This window comes from Arachis hypogaea, chromosome 6 (assembly GCF_003086295.3).
Source record: "Arachis hypogaea cultivar Tifrunner chromosome 6, arahy.Tifrunner.gnm2.J5K5, whole genome shotgun sequence".
NCBI lineage: Eukaryota > Viridiplantae > Streptophyta > Magnoliopsida > Fabales > Fabaceae > Arachis > Arachis hypogaea.
Genome location: NC_092041.1, coordinates 56347348 through 56366895, shown reverse-complemented (window position 1 = coordinate 56366895; position 19548 = coordinate 56347348). Strand labels below are relative to the sequence as shown.

Genomic DNA, 19548 nt, shown 5'->3' with positions numbered 1-19548 from the left:
ACTCAAAATGGATTTTCTGGAGCTACAGAACTCCAAATGGTGCGCTCTAAACGGCCTTCGAAAGTAGACATCCAGCGCTTTCCAGCAATATATAATAGTTCATACTTTATTCGTAATTAGATGACATAAACTGGCGCTCAACGCCAGTTTCATGCTGCATTCTAGAGTCAAACGCCGGAAATACGTCACGAACCAGAGTTGAACGCCCAAAACACGTTACAACTTGGCGTTCAACTCCAAGAGAAGCCTCAGCTCGTGGATAGATTGATAAACCACTATTTTATGGTTTATCTTGTGCTCAATTGGGTGGATTTTATCAACTCTTTACCCGCTTATTCATAATATTTGCATAGTTTTATATTTCCTTCCTGATTTTGTACTATGATTGAAAACGTGCTTCTTTGATCTTATATTTGCTTATTATTAATCCTCTCTTATTATCATTAGATGCCTTGATATGTGTGTTAAGTGATTTCAGAGATTACAGGACAGGAATGGCTCAGAGGATGGAAAGGAAGCATGCAAAAGTGGAAGGAATACAAGAAGTTGGAGAAATTGCTAAGCTGTCCAGCCTGACCTCTTTGCACTCAAACGGCTATAACTTTAGCTATAGAGGTTCTAAACGACGCGGTTCCAGTTGCATTGAAAAGCTAACGTTCGGGACTTCGATTTGATATATAATTTGCCATAGCTGCCCCGACGCCAGGCGACGCGAATACGTGGGTCACGCGGACGCGTGACCTGGCAGGAACACAACCCGCGCGGCCGCGTGAGCCATGCGGCCGCGTCACTTTTCCGTGACCTGTACGTACCAGAATATGCTGAGGGCGATTTCTGAGCTGTTTTTAACCCAGTTTGCGGCCCAAAAAACACAGATTAGAGGCTATAAAGTGGGGGAATCCATTCATTCATGAGGAGGCTCTCATAATTCACTTTTCATGTTTTAGATGTAGTTTTTAGAGAGAGAGGTTCTCTCCTCTCTCTTAGTATTAGGATTTAGGATTTCTCTTAGTTTTAGGAGTGGCTCTCAATCCCGGGTTCTTTATTTATTCTATTATTTTATTTTAGTTTGTTAATGTTGGTTTACGAACTTCATGTTAGAATTGATTTCTTTTATTAATGCATTTTGAGGTATTTCAGATTATGATTGTTTTATTCTATTTAAGATTGCTTTCAATTCAATTTACATTTGTTTTTCCCTTTCGGCTTTGGTTAAATAATTGGTGACCCTTGAGTTATCAAACTCATTGTTGATTGAAAATTGGAATTCTTCAAGAATTAATTCAAGTTCCAATAACTCTAGTCTTTCCTAAGGAAAGACTAGGACCTGAGGAATCAGAATTAATTCATCCACATAACTTACCTTCATAGTTAGAGGTTAACAAAGTGGGAGAAGAATCCAATTCTCTTTACAATTGATAAGGATAACCAGGATAGGACTTCCTATTTTCGTACCTTGCCAAGAGTTTATTTTATAGTTATTTATTTATTTTATTTCTTCTTATGCAACATACTGCTCCCTAATTTCTAAAACCCCTAATTTACAAACTCATAACCAATAATAAGAACATACCTCCCTGCAATTCCTTGAGAAGACGACCTGAGGTTTGAATACTCGGTTATCAATTTCAAGGGGGTTTGTTACTTGTGACAACCAAAACATTTGTATGAAAGGACTTTTGAAGGTTTAGAAACTATACTTGCAACGAGGATTTATCCGCAAATTTCTAGACCACGCAAAAGTTCTCTCATCATAGATCAAGCTTAGCCCAACCACACACCAAGTGGGCCCCGAAAGTGAATTTATGCATCAATTACTTATTTCTGTAAACTCTAGTAGCTAGTTTAGTATAAATAGAACTTTTTACTAGTGTATCAGACGTCTTCGATTGTATTATTCAGTCTTTCATGGGGGCTGGCCATTCGGCTATGCCTGGACCTTCATCACTTATGTATTTTCAATGGTAGAGTTTCTGCACACCATAGATTAAGGGTGTGGAGCTCTGCTGTACCTCAAGTTTCAATGCAATTACTACTATTTTCTATTCAATTCAATTTATTCCTATTCCAAGATATTCATTGCACTTCAACATGAGAAAGGTGATGATCCGTGACACTCATCATCATTCTCACCTATGAACGCGTGACTAACAACCACTTCCGTTCTACCTTAAACCGGGCGCATATCTCTTGGATTCCTTAAACAGAATCTTCGTGGTATAAGCTAAAATTGATGGCGGCATTCATGGGAATCCGGAAAGTCTAACCTTGTCTGTGGTATTCTAAGTAGGATTCCGGGATTGAATGACTGTGACGAGCTTCAAACTCGCAATTGTTGGGCGTGATGACAAACGCAAAAGAATCAAGGGATTCTATTCCAACATGATCGAGAACCGACAGATGATAAACCGTGCTATGACAGAGCATTTGGACCATTTTCACTGAGAGGATGGGATGTAGCCATTGACAACAGTGATGCCCTACATACAGCTTGCCATAGAAAGGAGTGACAAAGATTGGATAAAGACAGTAGAAAAAGTAGAGATTTAGAAGGAACACAGTACCTCCATACACCTATCTGAAATTTCCACTATTGGATTACATGAGTAACTTTATCTTTATTTTATATTTAATTTATTATTATTATTCGAAAAACCAATAATCTCTTAAATTAGTTAAATCCGCCTGACTGGGATTTACAAGATGACCATAGCTTGCTTCATACCAACAATCTCTGTGGGATCGACCCTTACTCACGTAAGGTATTACTTGGACGACCCAGTACACTTGCTGGTTAGTTGTGCGGAGTTGTGACAAAGTGTGATTTATGTTTGAGAGCACCAAGTCTTTGGAGCCATTGTTGATGATCACAATTTCGTCCACCAAGTTTTTGGCGCCATTGCTGGGGATTGTTCGAGTATGGACAACTGACGGTTCGTCTTGTTGCTTAGATCAGGTAATTTTCTTTTTGTTTTAATTTCAAAAACTTTTCAAAAAAATCTTTCAAAAAAAATTTTCTTTATTTTCATTTTTCTAAAGAATATTTTCGAAAAATTTATTAAGAAAATACAAAAAAATCATAAAATCGTAAAAAAATCAAAAATATTTTTTGTTTCTTGTTTGAGTCTTGAGTCAACTTTTAAGTTTGGTGTCAATTGCATATTCATATTGTTCTTGCATTTTTTTCGAAACATTCATGCATTCATGGTGTTCTTAATGATCTTCAAGTTGTTCTTGATAAGTCTTCTTGTTTGATCTTGATGTTTTCTTGTTTTGTATTTTTTGTTGTTTATCATATGCATTTTTCGTTTGTTAGAGTCCAAGCATTAAAGATTTCTAAGTTTGGTATCTTGCATGTTTTCTTTGCATCAAAAATTTTTCAAAAATTTGTTCTTGATGTTCATCATGATCTTCAAAGTGTTCTTGGTGTTCATCTTGACATTCATAGTGTTCTTGCATGCATCATGCGTTTTGATTCATAATTTTCATGTTGTGAGTCATTTTTATGTTTTTCTCTCTCATAATTAAAAATTCAAAAATAAAAAATATCTTTTCCTTAATTTTCTCATAATTTTCAAAAATTTGAGTTGACTTAGTCAAAAAATTTTAAAATTAGTTGTTTCTTATAAGTCAAGTCAAATTTTCAATTTTAAAAATCTTATCTTTTCAAAATCTTTTTCAAAAATTAAATCCTTTTTATTTAATTTTCGAAAATCTTTTTAAATATTTTTCAAAAATATTTTTCTTAATTTTATCTTGATTTTCGAAAATTATACTAACAAGTAATATGATTGATTCAAAAATTTGAAGTTTGTTACTTTCTTGTTAAGAAAGGTTCAATCTTTAAATTCTAGAATCTTATCTTTTAGTTTCTTGTTAGTTAAGTAATTAATTTTAATTTTTAAAAAAATTAAATCTATCTTATCTTATCTTTTATATCATATCTTTTTCAAAATTTTATCTTTTTCAAAAATTTGATTTTAAAATATCTTATCTTATCTTATCTTCTTATCTTTTCAAATTTGATTTTTAATATCTTTTTCAACTAACTAATCAACATTTTGTTTGTTTCTTATCTTTTTCAAAACCACCTAACTACTTTACCCTCTCTAATTTTCGAAAATATCTCATCCCTTTTTCAAAATTCTTTTTAAATTAACTAATTGTTTTAAATTTTAATTTTAATTATATCTCACCTTTAATTTTCGAAAATCATTAACTCCTTTTCAAAATTAATTTTTGAATTCTCTCTCTCATCTTCTTCTATTTATTTATTTGTTTACTAACACTTCTCTTCACCTCTCTTCATCTCCAATCACTGCCTCTATCCTTATCCTTGTGTTTGGATTCTCCTTTCTTTATTCTTTTCTTCTTCTACTAATAATAAGGATCCTCTTTACTATGACATAGAGGATTCCTCTTCTTTTCTTGTTCTTTTCTCTTTCATATGAGCAGGAACAAGGAAAAAGACACTCTTGTTGAAGCTGATCCTGAACCTGAAAGGACTCTAAAAAGGAAACTAAGAGAAGCTAAATTACAACAATCCAGAGGTAACCTTTCTGAAATTTTTGAACAAGAGAAGGAGATGGCAGCCGAACCCAACAACAATAATGCAAGGAGGATGCTTGGTGATTTTACTAAACCCACGTCCAAGTTTGATGGAAGAAGCATCTCAATTCCTACCATTGGAGCAAACAACTTTGAGCTGAAACCTCAACTAGTTGCTCTAATGCAACAAAACTGCAAGTTTCATGGACTTTCATCAGAAGATCCCTATCAGTTTTTAACTGAGTTCTTGTAGATCTGTGAGACTGTAAAGATGAATGGAGTAAATCCTGAAGTCTACAGGCTCATGTTTTTCCTTTTTGCTGTAAGAGATAGAGCTAGAACATGGTTGGACTCTCAACCTAAAGATAGCCTAGACTCCTGGGATAAGCTGGTCACGGCCTTCTTGGATAAATTCTTTCCTCCTCAAAAGCTGAGCAAGCTTAGAGTGGATGTTCAGACCTTCAAGCAAAAAGATGGTGAATGCCTCTATGAAGCTTGGGAAAGATACAAGCAGATGACCAAAAAGTGTCCTTCTGACATGTTTTTAGAGTGGACCATATTAGATATATTCTATTATGGTCTATCTGAGTTTTCCAAGATGTCATTGGACCACTCTGCAGATGGATCCTTCACCTAAAGAAAACGCCTGCAAAAGCTCAAGAACTTATTGACATGGTTGAAAATAACCAATTCATGTACACTTCTGAGAGGAATTTCGTGAATAATGGGACGCTGATGAGCGGATAATTTGTACGCTTTTTGGCATTATTTCTAGTATGTTTTTAGTATGATCTAGTTAGTTTTTAGTATATTTTTATTAGTTTTTAGTTAAAATTCACTTTTCTGGACTTTACTATGAGTTTGTGTGTTTTTCTGTGATTTCAGGTATTTTCTGGCTGAAATTGAGGGACCTGAGCAAAAATCTGATTCAGAGACTAAAAAGAACTGCAGATGCTGTTGGATTCTGACCTCCCTGCACTCGAAGTGGATTTTCTGGAGCTACAGAAGCCCAATTGGCGTGCTCTCAACGGCGTTGGAAAGTAGATATCCTGGGCTTTCCAGCAATATATGATAGTCCATACTTTGCCCAAGATTTGATGGCCCAAACCAGCATTCAAAGTCACCCTCAGGAATTCCAGCGTTAAACGCCGGAACTGGCACAAGAATGGGAGTTAAACGCCCAAACTGGCACCAAAGCTGGCGTTTAACTCCAGGAGGAGTCTCTACACGAAAATGCTTCAATGCTCAGCCCAAGCACACACCAAGTGGGCCCGGAAGTGGATTTTTATGTCATTTACTCATCTCTGTAAACCCTAGGCTACTAGTTCTCTATAAGTAGGACCTTTTACTATTGTATTTTCATCTTGGTTCTTCTGGTTCCCTCTCTGGGACTGAAGCCAATGATCACTTTTGTTCTTATGTATTTTCAACGGTGGAGTTTCTACACACCATAGATTAAGGTGTGGAGCTCTGCTGTACCTCGAGTATTAATGCAATTACTATTGTTCTTCTATTCAATTTCGCTTGTTCTTGTTCTAAGATATCACTTGTTCTTCAACTTGATGAATGTGATGATCCGTGACACTCATCATCATTCTCACCTATGAACGTGTGACTGACAACCACCTCCGTTCTACCTTCGATTGGGTGAATATCTCTTGGATTCCTGATACACGATGCATGGTTGATCGCCTGACAACCGAGTGCTCGCCTGACAAACGAGCCAGCCATTCCGTGAGATCAGAGTCTTCGTGGTATAGGCTAGAACTAATGGCGGCATTCAAGAGAATTCGGAAGGTCTAACCTTGTCTGTGGTATTCTGAGTAGGATTCAATGATTGAATGACTGTGACGTGCTTCAAACTCCTGAGGGCGAGGCGTTAGTGACAGACGCAAAAGAATCACTGGATTCTATTCCGGCCTGATCGAGAACCGACAGATGGATAGCCGTGCCGTGACAGGGTGCGTTGAACATTTCCACTGAGAGGATGGGAGGTAGCCACTGACAACGGTGAAACCCTTGCTTAAGCTTGCCATGGAAAGGAGTAAGAAGGATTGGATGAAGACAGTAGGAAAGCAGAGAGACGGAAGGGAAGGCATCTTCATACGCTTATCTGAAATTCCTACCAATGAATTACATAAGTATCTCTATCTTTATTTTTATGTTTTATGCGTTTATCACCATACCCATTTGAGTTTGCCTGACTAAGATTTACAAGGTGACCATAGCTTGCTTCATACTAACAATCTCTGTGGGATCGACCCTTACTCGTGTAAGGTTTATTACTTGGACGACCCAGTACACTTGCTGGTTAGTTGTGCGAAGTTGTAGTGATCACAATTTCGTCCACCAAGTTTTTGGCGCCGTTGCCGGGGATTGTTCGAGTTTTCGGCAAGCTTTTGGTCCGGTAACATCAGTGCCAAATTTCTGATCCGGCAACAGCACCAAGTTTTTGGCGCCGTTGCCGGGGATTGTTGAGTTTGGACAACTGACGGTTCATCTTGTTGCTTAGATTAGGTATTTTTTTTTTCGGAATTCTTGAAGATGAATTCTAGAGTTTCATGATGATTTGTTGAAGTCTGGCTGGCTGTGAAGCCATGTCTAATTTCATTGGACCGAGGTTTCAACTTATCATCACAAGAGCTTGTTGATTTTTATCAATCTTGCTGTTGGAGCAGTGATCTGCTAAGGCTTGGCTGGCCATTGGCCATGTCTAGTGTTTTGGACCGAAGCTTTCCTTGAAAGCTTGGCTGGCTGTGAAGCCATGTCTAATTCCTGGACCGGAGTCTTAGACTAAACATTGCATGATTCCTGGAGTTCTCATTAAGAATTTTGATACCTTTATCTTCTTTTTCCACTTAATTTTCGAAAATCACAAAAAAAAATTTTACAAAGTCATAAAATCCAAAAATATTTCTTGTTTGAGTCTAGTGTCTCATGTTAAGTTTGGTGTCAATTGCATGCATTCATTCATGTGTCTTAGTGATCTTCAAGATGTTCTTGATGATTTCTTACTCTAATCTTTAAATTCTCTTGACTTGAGTGTTTTGTGTGTCTCATATGCATTCTCATTAGTGTCAGTAGTATACAAACTGCTAAGTTTGGTGTCTTGCATGCATTGTTATTTGATTTTTGTTGCATTTTGATTTTTCCTTATTATTAAAAATCCAAAAATATTTTTAATTTGTGTCTTCTCAAAGTCAATAATACAGAGAATTGAAGATTCAGAACATACAGCAGAGGAATTACACAGAAAAAGCTAGGCGTTCAAAACGCCCAGTGAAGAAGGACAGACTGGCGTTTAAACGCCAGCCAGGGTACCTGGTTGGGCGTTTAACGCCCAAAAGGGTATAGTTTTGGGCGTTAAACGCCAGAATGTGCACCATTCTGGGCGTTTAACGCCAGGATGGCACAAGAGGGAAGATTTTGTTTTTAACGCAGATTTTTTTTCAGTTTTCAAAGTTTTTCAAAATCAAATCTTTTTCAAAATCAAATCTTTTTGATTTCTTTCTATTTTCAAAGATACTTGCTATCAATTAATGATTTGATTCAACATATCAAGTATGTTGCCTTTTCTGTTGAGAGAGGTTTAATGTCTGAATCATATCTTTTCTTGATAGCCAAGTCATTAATTTTCAAAATCAAATCTTTTAAAATGTTTTTCAAATCATATCTTCTCAATCACATCTTTTTAAACTAATCATATCTTCTTAACCACATCTTTTTCAAAATAGCTTTCAATCAAATCTTTTTGATTTCTAATTTCAAATTCTTTTTCAAAAATCACTTGGTTTCTTTCCCACTTTTATTTTCGAAAATTAATAAGTGTTTTTCAAAATGTTTTCGAAATCTTTTACTTAATTTTCGAAAATTGCTTCCCTTCTTCTCACATCCTTCTATTTATGGACTAACACTATCCCTTAATGCAAAATTCGAACTCCATCTTCCTTGATAAATTCGAATTTTCTACTTCTGCCTTCTATTTTTCTTTTCCTCTGACACCTCAAGGAATCTCTATACTGTGACATAGAGGATTCCACATTTTCTTGTTCTCTTCTCTTTCCTATGAGCAGGAGCAAGGACAAAAGCATTCTTGTTGAGACTGACCCTGAACCTGAAAGGACCTTGAAGCGAAAACTAAGAGAAGCTAAGGCACAATTCTCTGTAGAGGACCTAACAGAAATCTTCAAAGAAGAAGAACACATGGCAGCCGAAAACAACAACAATGCCAACAATGCAAGGAAGGTGCTGGGTGACTTTACTGCACCTACTCCCGACTTTTATGGGAGAAGCATTTCTATCCCTGCCATTGGAGCAAACAACTTTGAGCTTAAGCCTCAATTAGTTTCTCTAATGCAATAGAATTGCAAGTTCCATGGACTTCCATTGGAAGATCCTCATCAGTTTTTAGCTGAATTCTTGTAAATCTGTGACACTGTCAAGACTAATGGGGTTGACCCTGAGGTCTACAGACTTATGCTATTCCCTTTTGCTGTAAGAGACAGAGCTAGGACATGGTTGGACTCACAACCTATAGAAAGCCTGGACTCTTGGGAAAAGCTAGTCAATGCCTTCTTGGCAAAGTTCTTTCCACCTCAAAAATTGAGTAAGCTTAGAGTGGAAGTCCAAACCTTCAGACAGAAGGAAGGAGAATCCCTCTATGAAGCTTGGGAAAGATACAAACAATTAATCAGAAAGTGTCCTTCTGATATGCTTTCTGAATTGAGCATCATAGGTATTTTCTATGATGGTCTCTCTGAACTGTCCAAGATGTCTTTGGATAGCTCTGTTGGAGGATCTCTTCATCTGAAGAAGACGCCTACAGAAGCTCAAGAGCTGATTGAAATGGTTGCAAATAACCAATTCATGTACACTTCTGAAAGAAATCCTGTGAACAATGGGATTAGTCAGAAGAAAGGAGTTCTTGAGATTGACACTCTGAATGCCATATTGGCTCAGAACAAAATATTGACTCAACAAGTCAATATGATTTCTCAAAGTCTGTCTGGAATGCAAAATGCACCAAGCAGTACTAAGGAAGCTTCATCTGAAGAAGAAGCTTATGATCCTGAGAACCCTTCAATGGAAGAGGTGAATTACATGGGAGAACCCTATGGAAACACCTATAATCCTTCATGGAGAAATCATCCAAATCTCTCATGGAAGGATCAACAGAGACCTCAACAAGGTTTCAACAATAATAATGGTGGAAGAAACAGGTTTAGCAATAGCAAGCCTTTTCCATCATCTTCTCAGCAACAGACAGAGAGTTCTAAGCAGAATACCTCTGACTTAGCAACCATGGTCTCTGATCTAATCAAAACCACTCAAAGTTTCATGACTGAAACAAGGTCCTCCATTAGAAACTTGGAGGCACAAGTGGGTCAGCTGAGCAAGAGAATTACTGAACTCCCTCCTAGTACTCTCCCGAGCAATACAGAAGAAAAAGGAAAGTGCAAGGCCATCAACATGGCCGAATTTTGGGAGGAAGGAGAGGCAGTGAACACCACTGAGGAAGACCTCAATAGACGTCCACTGGCCTCCAATGAGTTCCCCAATGAGGAACCATGGGAATCTGAGGCTCAAAATGAGACCATAGAGATTCCATTGGACTTACTTCTGCCATTCATGAGCTCTGATGAGTATTCTTCCTCTGAAGAGGATGAGTATGTCACTGAAGAGCAAGTTGCTAAATACCTTGGAGCAATCATGAAGCTAAATGACAAGTTATTTGGAAATGAGACTTGGGAGGATGAACCCCCTTTGCTCACCAAAGAACTGGATGACTTGTCTAGGCAGAAATTACCTCAAAAGAGACAGGATCCTGGGAAGTTTTCAATACCTTGTACCATAGGCACCATGACCTTCAAGAAGGCCTTGTGTGACTTAGGGTCAAGTGTAAACCTCATGCCTCTCTCTGTAATGGAGAAGCTAGGGATCTTTGAGGTACAAGCTGCAAAAATCTCACTAGAGATGGCAGACAACTCAAGAAAACAGGCTTATGGACTTGTAGAGGATGTTCTGGTAAAAGTTGAAGACCATTACATCCCTACTGATTTCATAGTCCTAGAGATTGGGAAGTGCATGGATGAATTCATCATCCTTGGCAGACCCTTCCTAGCCACAGCAAAGGCTGTGATTGATGTTGATAGAGGAGAGTTGATCATTCAAGTGAATGAAGAATCCTTTGTGTTTGAGGCTCAAGGATATCCCTCTGTCACCATGGAGAGGAAGCATGAAGAGCTTCTCTCAAAACAGAGCCAAACAGAGCCCCCACAGTCAAACTCTAAGTTTGGTGTTGGGAGGCCACAACCAAACTCTAAGTTTGGTGTTGAACCCCCACATTCAAACTCTAAGTTTGGTGTTGGGAGGTTCCAACATGGCTCTGAGCATTTCTGAGGCTCCATGAGAGCCCACTGTCAAGCTACTGACATTAAAGAAGCGCTTGTTGGGAGGCAACCCAATGTTATATTTTGACTATTTTCCTTTGTTATTTTATGTTTTTTGTAGGTTGATGATCATGAGAAGTCACAAAATCAATGAAAAAAGCAAAAACAGAATGAAAAACAGGAAGAAAAATAGCACACCCTGGAGGAAGAACTTACTGGCGTTTAAACGCCAGTAAGGCTAGCTGTTGGGCGTTTAAACGCCCAGTCTGGCACCATTCTGGGCGTTTAACGCCAGAAAGGGGCACCAGACTAGCGTTAAACACCAGAAAAGGGCAAGAAGCTGGCGTTAAACGCCAGAAATGGGCACCAGCCCGGCGTTTAACGCCAGAAATGGATAAAAACGCATTTTTGCATGCCATTTGGTGCAGGGATGACTTTTCCTTGACACCTCAGGATCTGTGGACCCCACAGGATCCCTACCTACCCCACCACTCTCTCTCTTCTTCACCCATTCACCAATCACCTCAACACCTCTTCCCCAAAAACCCTTCACCTATCAAATCCCATCTTTCTCTTCACCACTCACATCCATCCTTCACAAAACCCCACCTACCTCACCATTCAAATTCAAACCACTTTCCCACCCAAACCCACCCTCAATTAACCGAACCCTACCCTTTCCCCACTCCTATATAAACCCTCCTTCACTCCTTCATTTTCACACAACCTAAACACTACTTCTCCTCCTTTGGCCGACCACAAAGCCATTCCCTTCTTCCTCATTTCTTCTTCTTCTACTCTCTTCTTTCTTCTTTTGCTCGAGGACGAGCAAACATTTTAAGTTTGGTGTGGTAAAAGCATTGCTTTTTGTTTTTCCATAACCATTTATGGCATCCAAGGCCGGAGAAACCTCTAGAAAGAGGAAAGGGAAGGCAAAAGCTTCCACCTCCGAGTCATGGGAGATGGAGAGATTCATCTCAAGGGTGCATCAAGACCACTTCTATGAAGTTGTGGCCTTGAAGAAGGTGATCCCCGAGGTCCCTTTTTCACTCAAAAAGAGTGAATATCCGGAGATCCGACATAAGATCCGAAGAAGAGGTTGGGAAATTCTTACCAACCCCATTCAACAAGTCGGAATCTTAATGGTTCAAGAGTTCTATGCCAATGCATGGATCACCAAGAACCATGATCAAAGTGTGAACCCGGATCCAAAGAATTGGCTTACCATGGTTCGGGGGAAATACTTGGATTTTAGTCCGGAAAGTGTAAGGTTGGCATTCAATTTGCCCATGATGCAAGGAGATGAACATCCTTACACTAGAAGGGTCAACTTTGATCAAAGGTTGGACCAAGTCCTCACAGTTATTTGTGAAGAGGGCGCCCAATGGAAGAGAGATTCAAGAGGAAAGCCGGTTCAATTGAGAAGGCATGACCTCAAACCCGTGGCTAGAGGATAGTTGGAGTTTATCCAACGCTCAATCATTCCCACTAGCAATCGGTCTGAAGTTACCATAGACCGGGCTATCATGATTCATAGCATCATGATTGGAGAAGAAATAGAAGTTCATGAGGTTATATCTCAAGAACTTTATAAGGTGGCGAACAAGTCCTCTACCTTGGCAAGGTTAGCCTTCCCTCATCTCATTTGTCACCTCTGTTATTTGGTTGGAGTTGACATAGAGGGAGACATCCCTATTGATGAGGACAAGCCCATCACTAAGAAGAGGATGGAGCACACAAGAGACCCCACTCATCATGAGATCCCTGAGATGCCTCAAGGGATGCACTTTCCTCCACAAAACTATTGGGAGCAACTAAACACCTCCCTAGGAGAATTGAGTTCCAACATGGGACAACTAAGGGTGGAGCACCAAGAACACTCTATCATCCTCCATGAAATTAGAGAAGATCAAAGAATCATGAGAGAGGAGCAACAAAGACAAGGAAGAGACATTGAGGAGCTCAAGCACTCCATAGGATCTTCAAGAGGAAGAAAGAGCCGCCATCACTAAGGTGGACCCGTTCTTTAATTTCCTTGTTCTCTACTTTCTTGTTTTTTGAATTTTAGTGCTTATGTTATCTATGTTTGTGTCTTGTGATCATTAGTGTCTTAGTGTCTATGCCTTAAAGTTATGAATGTCCTATGAATCCATCACCTTTCTTAAAAAAAATGTTCTTAATTGAAAAAGAAAAGAATTGCACGAATTTTGAATTTTATAACAGTTTAATTATTTTGATGTGGTGGTAATGCTTTTGTTTTCTGAATGTATGCTTAAACAGTGCATATGTCTTTTGAATTTGTGGTTCATGAATGTTGGCTCTTGAAAGAATGATGAAAAAGGAGACATGTTACTGAGGATCTGAAAAATCATTAAAATGATTCTTGAAGCAAGAAAAAGCAGTGAATACAAAAAAAAAGAGAAAAAAATTCGAAAAAAAGAAGAAAGAAAAAGAAAGAGAAAAAGAGAAAAAGAAAGAAAAAAAAGAAATAAAGTTGTGATCCAAAGCAAAAAGAGTGTGCTTAAGAACCCTGGACACCTCTAATTGGGGACTCTAGCAAAGCTGAGTCAAAATCTGAAAAGGTTCACCCAATTATGTGTCTGTGGCATGTATATATCCGGTGGTAATACTGGAAGACAGAGTGCTTTGGGCCACGGCCAAGACTCAATAAGTAGCTATGTTCAAGAATCATCATACTTTACTAGGAGAATCAATAACACTATCTGGATTTTAAGTTCCTAAAGAAGCCAATCATTCTGAATTTCAAAGGATAGAGTGAGATGCCAAAACTATTCAGAGGCAAAAAGCTAAAAGCCCCGCTCATCTAATTAATACTGATCTTCATAGATGTTTTTGGAATTCATTGCATATTCTCTTCTTTTTATCTTATTTGATTTTCAGTTGCTTGTCCTCAAGCAACAATTTAAGTTTGGTGTTGTGATGAGCGGATAACTTGTACGCTTTTTGGCATTGTTTTTAGTATGTTTTTAGTATGATCTAGTTAGTTTTTAGTATATTTTTATTAGTTTTTAGTTAAAATTCACTTTTCTGGACTTTACTATGAGTTTGTGTGTTTTTCTGTGATTTCAGGTATTTTCTGGCTGAAATTGAGGGACCTGAGCAAAAATCTGATTCAGAGACTAAAAAGGACTGCAGATGCTGTTGGATTCTGACCTCCCTGCACTCAAAGTGGATTTTCTGGAGCTACAGAAGCCCAATTGGCGCGCTCTCAACGGCGTTGGAAAGTAGACATCCTGGGCTTTCCAGCAATATATGATAGTTCATACTTTGCCCAAGATTTGATGGCCCAAACCGGCGTTCAAGGTCACCCTCAAGAATTCCAGCGTTAAACGCCGGAACTGGCACAAGAATGGGAGTTAAACGCCCAAACTGGCACCAAAGCTGGCGTTTAACTCCAAGAGGAGTCTCTACACGAAAATGCTTCAATGCTCAGCCCAAGCACACACCAAGTGGGCCCGGAAGTGGATTTTTATGTCATTTACTCATCTCTGTAAACCCTAGGCTACTAGTTCTCTATAAGTAGGACCTTTTACTATTGTATTTTCATCTTGGTTCTTCTGGTTCCCTCTCTGGGACTGAAGCCAATGATCACTTTTGTTCTTATGTATTTTCAACGGTGGAGTTTCTACACACCATAGATTAAGGTGTGGAGCTCTGCTGTACCTCGAGTATTAATGCAATTACTATTGTTCTTCTATTCAATTTTGCTTGTTCTTGTTCTAAGATATCACTTGTTCTTCAACTTGATGAATGTGATGATCCGTGACACTCATCATCATTCTCACCTATGAACGTGTGACTGACAACCACCTCCGTTCTACCTTCGATTGGGTGAATATCTCTTGGATTCCTGATACACGATGCATGGTTGATCGCCTGACAACCGAGTGCTCGCCTGACAAACGAGCCAGCCATTCCGTGAGATCAGAGTCTTCGTGGTATAGGCTAGAACTGATGGCGGCATTCAAGAGAATCCGGAAGGTCTAACCTTGTCTGTGGTATTCTGAGTAGGATTTAATGATTGAATGACTGTGACGTGCTTCAAACTCCTGAGGGCGGGGCGTTAGTGACAGACGCAAAAGAATCACTGGATTCTATTCCGGCCTGATCGAGAACCGACAGATGGATAGCCGTGCCGTGACAGGGTGCGTTGAACATTTCCACTGAGAGGATGGGAGGTAGCCACTGACAACGGTGAAACCCTTGCTTAAGCTTGCCATGGAAAGGAGTAAGAAGGATTGGATGAAGACAGTAGGAAAGCAGAGAGACGGAAGGGAAGGCATCTTCATACGCTTATCTGAAATTCCTACCAATGAATTACATAAGTATCTCTATCTTTATTTTTATGTTTTATGCGTTTATCACCATACCCATTTGAGTTTGCCTGACTAAGATTTACAAGGTGACCATAGCTTGCTTCATACCAACAATCTCTGTGGGATCGACCCTTACTCGCGTAAGGTTTATTACTTGGACGACCCAGTACACTTGCTGGTTAGTTGTGCGAAGTTGTAGTGATCACAATTTCGTCCACCAGACGCCTAAGAGGAAGGGAGTTCTTGAAATTGATGCTCTGAATGCCATATTGGCTCAGAACAAAGTGTTGACTCAGCATGTCAACATGATTTCTCAAAGTCTGAATGGATGGCAAAATGCATCCAACAGTACTAAAGAGGCATCTTCTGAAGAAGAAGCTTATGATCCTGAGAACCCTGCAATGGCAGAGGTAAATTACATGGGTGAACCTTATGGAAACACCTATAATTCATCTTGGAGAAATCATCCAAATTTCTCATAGAAGGATCAACAAAAGCCTCAACAAGGCTTTAATAATGGTGAAGGAAATAGGCTCAGCAATATCAAGCCTTATCCATCATCTTCTCAGCAACAGATAGAGAATTATGAACAGAATAGTTCTAACTTAGCAAATATAGTCTCTGATCTGTCTAAGGCCACTTTAAGTTTCATGAGTGAAATAAGGTCCTCCATCAGAAATTTGGAGGCATAAGTGGGCCAGCTGAGTAAGAAAGTAACTGAAACTCCTCCTAGTACTCTCCCAAGCAATACAGAAGAGAATCCAAAGAGAGAGTGCAAGGCCATTGATATAGTCAATATGGCCGAATGCAGAGAGGGAGGAAAGGACGAAAATCCTAGTGAGGAAGACCTCCTACGACGTCCTCTGAGCAAGAAGGAGTTCCCTATTAAGGATCCAAAGGAATCTGAGGCTCATATAGAGACCATAGAGATTCCTTAAATCTCCTTCTGCCATTCATGAGCACTGAAGATTATTCTTCCTCTGAAGAGGATGAAGATGTAACTGGAGAGCAAGTTGTTCAATATCTAGGAGCCATCATGAAGCTGAATGCCAAGTTATTTGGTAATGAGACTTGGGAAGGTGAACCTCCCTTGCTCATTAGTGAACTTGATACATGGGTTCAGCAAACTTTACCTCAAAAGAAACAAGATCCTGGGAAATTCCTAATACCCTGTACCATAAGCACCATGACATTTGAAAAAGCTCTGTGTGACCTAGGGTCAGGCATAAATCTTATGCCACTCTCTATAATGGAGAAGCTGGGGATCATTGAGGTACAGCCTGCCTTATTCTCATTACAATTGGCAGACAAGTTAGTAAGACAGGCTTATGGATTAGTAGAGGACGTGTTGGTAAAGGTTAAAGGCCTTTACATTCCTGCTGATTTCGTAATCTTAGACACTAGGAAGGAGGAGGATGAATGCATCATCCTTGGAAGACCTTTCCTAGCCACAGCAGAAGCTGTGATAGATGTTAAGAGAGGAGAATTAGTCCTTCAATTGAATGGGGACTACCTTGTGTTTAAGGCACACGGCTATCCTTCTATAACAAGGGAGAGAAAGCATGCAGAGCTTCTCTCAGTACAGAGTCAAACAGAGCCCCCACAATCAAACTCTAAGTTTGGTGTTGGGAGGCCACAACCAAACTCTAAGTTTGGTGTTGGGACTATACAATATTGACCTGATTACCTGTGAGGCTCCATGAGAGCCCACTGTCAAGCTATTGACATTAAAGAAGCGCTTATTGGGAGGCAACCCAATTTTTATTTATCTAATTTTATTTTTTATTTTATTGTTCTTTTATGTTTTATTGTATGAATAAGTGAGTAAAGAGTTGATAAAAACCACTCAATTGAGCATAAGATAAACCATAAAATAGTGGTTTATCAACCTCCCTACACTTAAACATTAGCATGTCCTCATGCTAAGCTCTAGAGAAGCTATAAAGATGAAGAGGAATGGTAGAAAGTATGAAATGCAATCCTATCTATAAGAATGCAACTAAATGTGAAATGCTTCTACTTGGTTAAAAATAAATAAGTTCTCCATGACAAACATAAATCAGATTTCACTAATTCAAATTATACAATAAAAGACAAGTAAACTTGTAAGAAGATAGCTCATGAAAGCAGGGAACATAGAATCAAGCATTGAACCCTCACAGGAAGTGTATATCACTCTAATCTCTCAAGTGTCTAGGGTCAATCACTCTAATCTTCCCTAGTCATGCTTTCTAAACCTTGTTCTTCATCTAACCAATCAACAAATATTTAGCATACCAATGCAAACATCATGAGGTCTTTTTAAGGTTGTAATGGGGCTGAGGTAAAGGTAAGGATGTATGGCCAAGTGAGCTTTATAAAGTGAATCCTTGATTAGTCTAAGATCTCACCTAACATATACATACTTTATACAATTTTAGAATACTTTACCTAACTACCCAAAATTTTTCCACTTTTGTATTACAAGCTCATGTATCAAACTTATTTTTGAATTTTGTCCCATGTGCATTGATCCTTTTTATTTTGCATTTGGGGTAATATTATTTTTCTTCTCTTTTCTTTTCTTTCTCTTTTTTTTGTATCCCCTTATTTAATTACTTAATATATATTTTTTATTTTTATTTTTTTCAATGCACATGGTAATTTAATTATTTTGATTTCACATGAGCATGCTTCCCAAAACTTTTATTTTGAAATGTCTTTATTCTTTTTAACTTTCTACCTTTTTTTATATCATCCATGTTCCCATAAGGTTCCCCACACTTAAACAATACACAATTTCTATCTTAAGCTAACCAAGGATTCAACTTGGGATTATTTTGTTTTTCTGCTTAAGGCTGGTAATGTGGTTATAAAACAAGAGGGGATTAAAAGCTCAAGGGGGCTAACAAGGGTGATGTAAAAGGTAGGCTAATTTGGAAATGGTGAGCTAGAATCAAACAATGGCCTCAATCATATGCAAATATGTAAATATACTAAATAATGGACATATAGAATGGAACAAAGCAAAGATTTGTAATCATAGAGAAGAAAACACACAAGAATAAAATATTATGGTTAAATAATATAACCATACAATTAAGCTCAAATCTTACAGGTTGTGTGTTCTAGCTTTTACCTATGTTCCAAGTAAAACTTCAAACAAATTTAACAAAAATTTTCAATTTAAATTAGTGAAATACTATAGAAATTTCTTGAAAAAGAAAATATTACTTCAACCAAGTAGTAACTAAATGCACAAAATCAAACAAACATGCAAATGCGACAATTAACAAATTAACATTGGTGTTGAGAAGGGATTAACTAACCCGCGGAGATCCGTATCGACCTCCCCACACTTAAAGATTGCACCGTCCTCGGTGCATGCTGAGATGTGCAGGTGGATGGGGGTTGTGGTTCCTCAGCTGGTGCTTTCTTTGTTCCTTTCCTTGCTGGTGGTTTGGGAGTAGCTTTCTCTCTTTACCCTTCTTGGTGGCCATCCTGAAAGGGCAAAAAGGAAAGTAACAAGTAAAGCTAGGGGATCCAGCAAGGAAGAGAGCGGGAAATGTGGTAATCAATGCACAGTAAAGAAGAATGATGTTAACACATGGTCATGACTACATGTGAAAAGTCATCAATGGAAATATAGTAAGTGCATGTGATGACAGTTAAATGCAAGATGTTTATTGGCATGCTGGCAAAGGCATGAGTAGCATAGATCAAGCATTCAATGTCCAAGTTGGATTACCAAGTCTACCAAACTAATAATATGTTTGCAAAAACAATTATATTTAAATAATAAAATAGAGAAGGGGTTATGTGAAAAGCAGGCATTTAGAGTGGTAGATTTAAAAGAAATCTAAAAATAGTGCAAAATGCCATATGGGCATTTTCACAAACACATAGCATGCATGTTAAATAAGGTATGGAAAATATTAATTAGAACATGCAAGCACCCTTATAATAATATATAATTGTTTAAACAAATCCCAAATAATCCCTAAGCAAAATATGGGAAATAATGACCCAAATAAATTTCCAACACCAATTAAAAGAAAAAAGAAGAAAAAGAAAGGAAGGAAGAAAGAAATAAGAAGTGAAAGAAAAGATTTAGATTTAGGGGAGAAAAGAGAAGATATCTTGGTTGATCTGGATAAGCTGTGCGGCGCAGGCGACGCGAACGCGTGAATGACGCGTTCGCGTGGTTGGCGCTATTGTCAAGTGACACAGCCGCGTGGGGCACGTGATCGCGTGAGTGAATTCGTGCTACAGGCGTGAGGGCATCCGCACGATCA

General features: G+C 38.5%; 2 non-coding genes across 2 annotated transcripts; both read right to left on the bottom strand.

Annotated features, from left to right (window-relative positions):
• Nucleotides 1–4984: 4984 nt before the first annotated feature.
• Nucleotides 4985–5088, bottom strand: LOC112700021 (small nucleolar RNA R71). Its single transcript, XR_003152947.1, has one exon. It is a non-coding gene; the product is annotated as a small nucleolar RNA R71 (small nucleolar RNA).
• Nucleotides 5089–9156: 4068 nt separating this feature from the next.
• Nucleotides 9157–9264, bottom strand: LOC112699839 (small nucleolar RNA R71). The gene has a single exon (XR_003152776.1). It is a non-coding gene; the product is annotated as a small nucleolar RNA R71 (small nucleolar RNA).
• Nucleotides 9265–19548: the final 10284 nt, after the last annotated feature.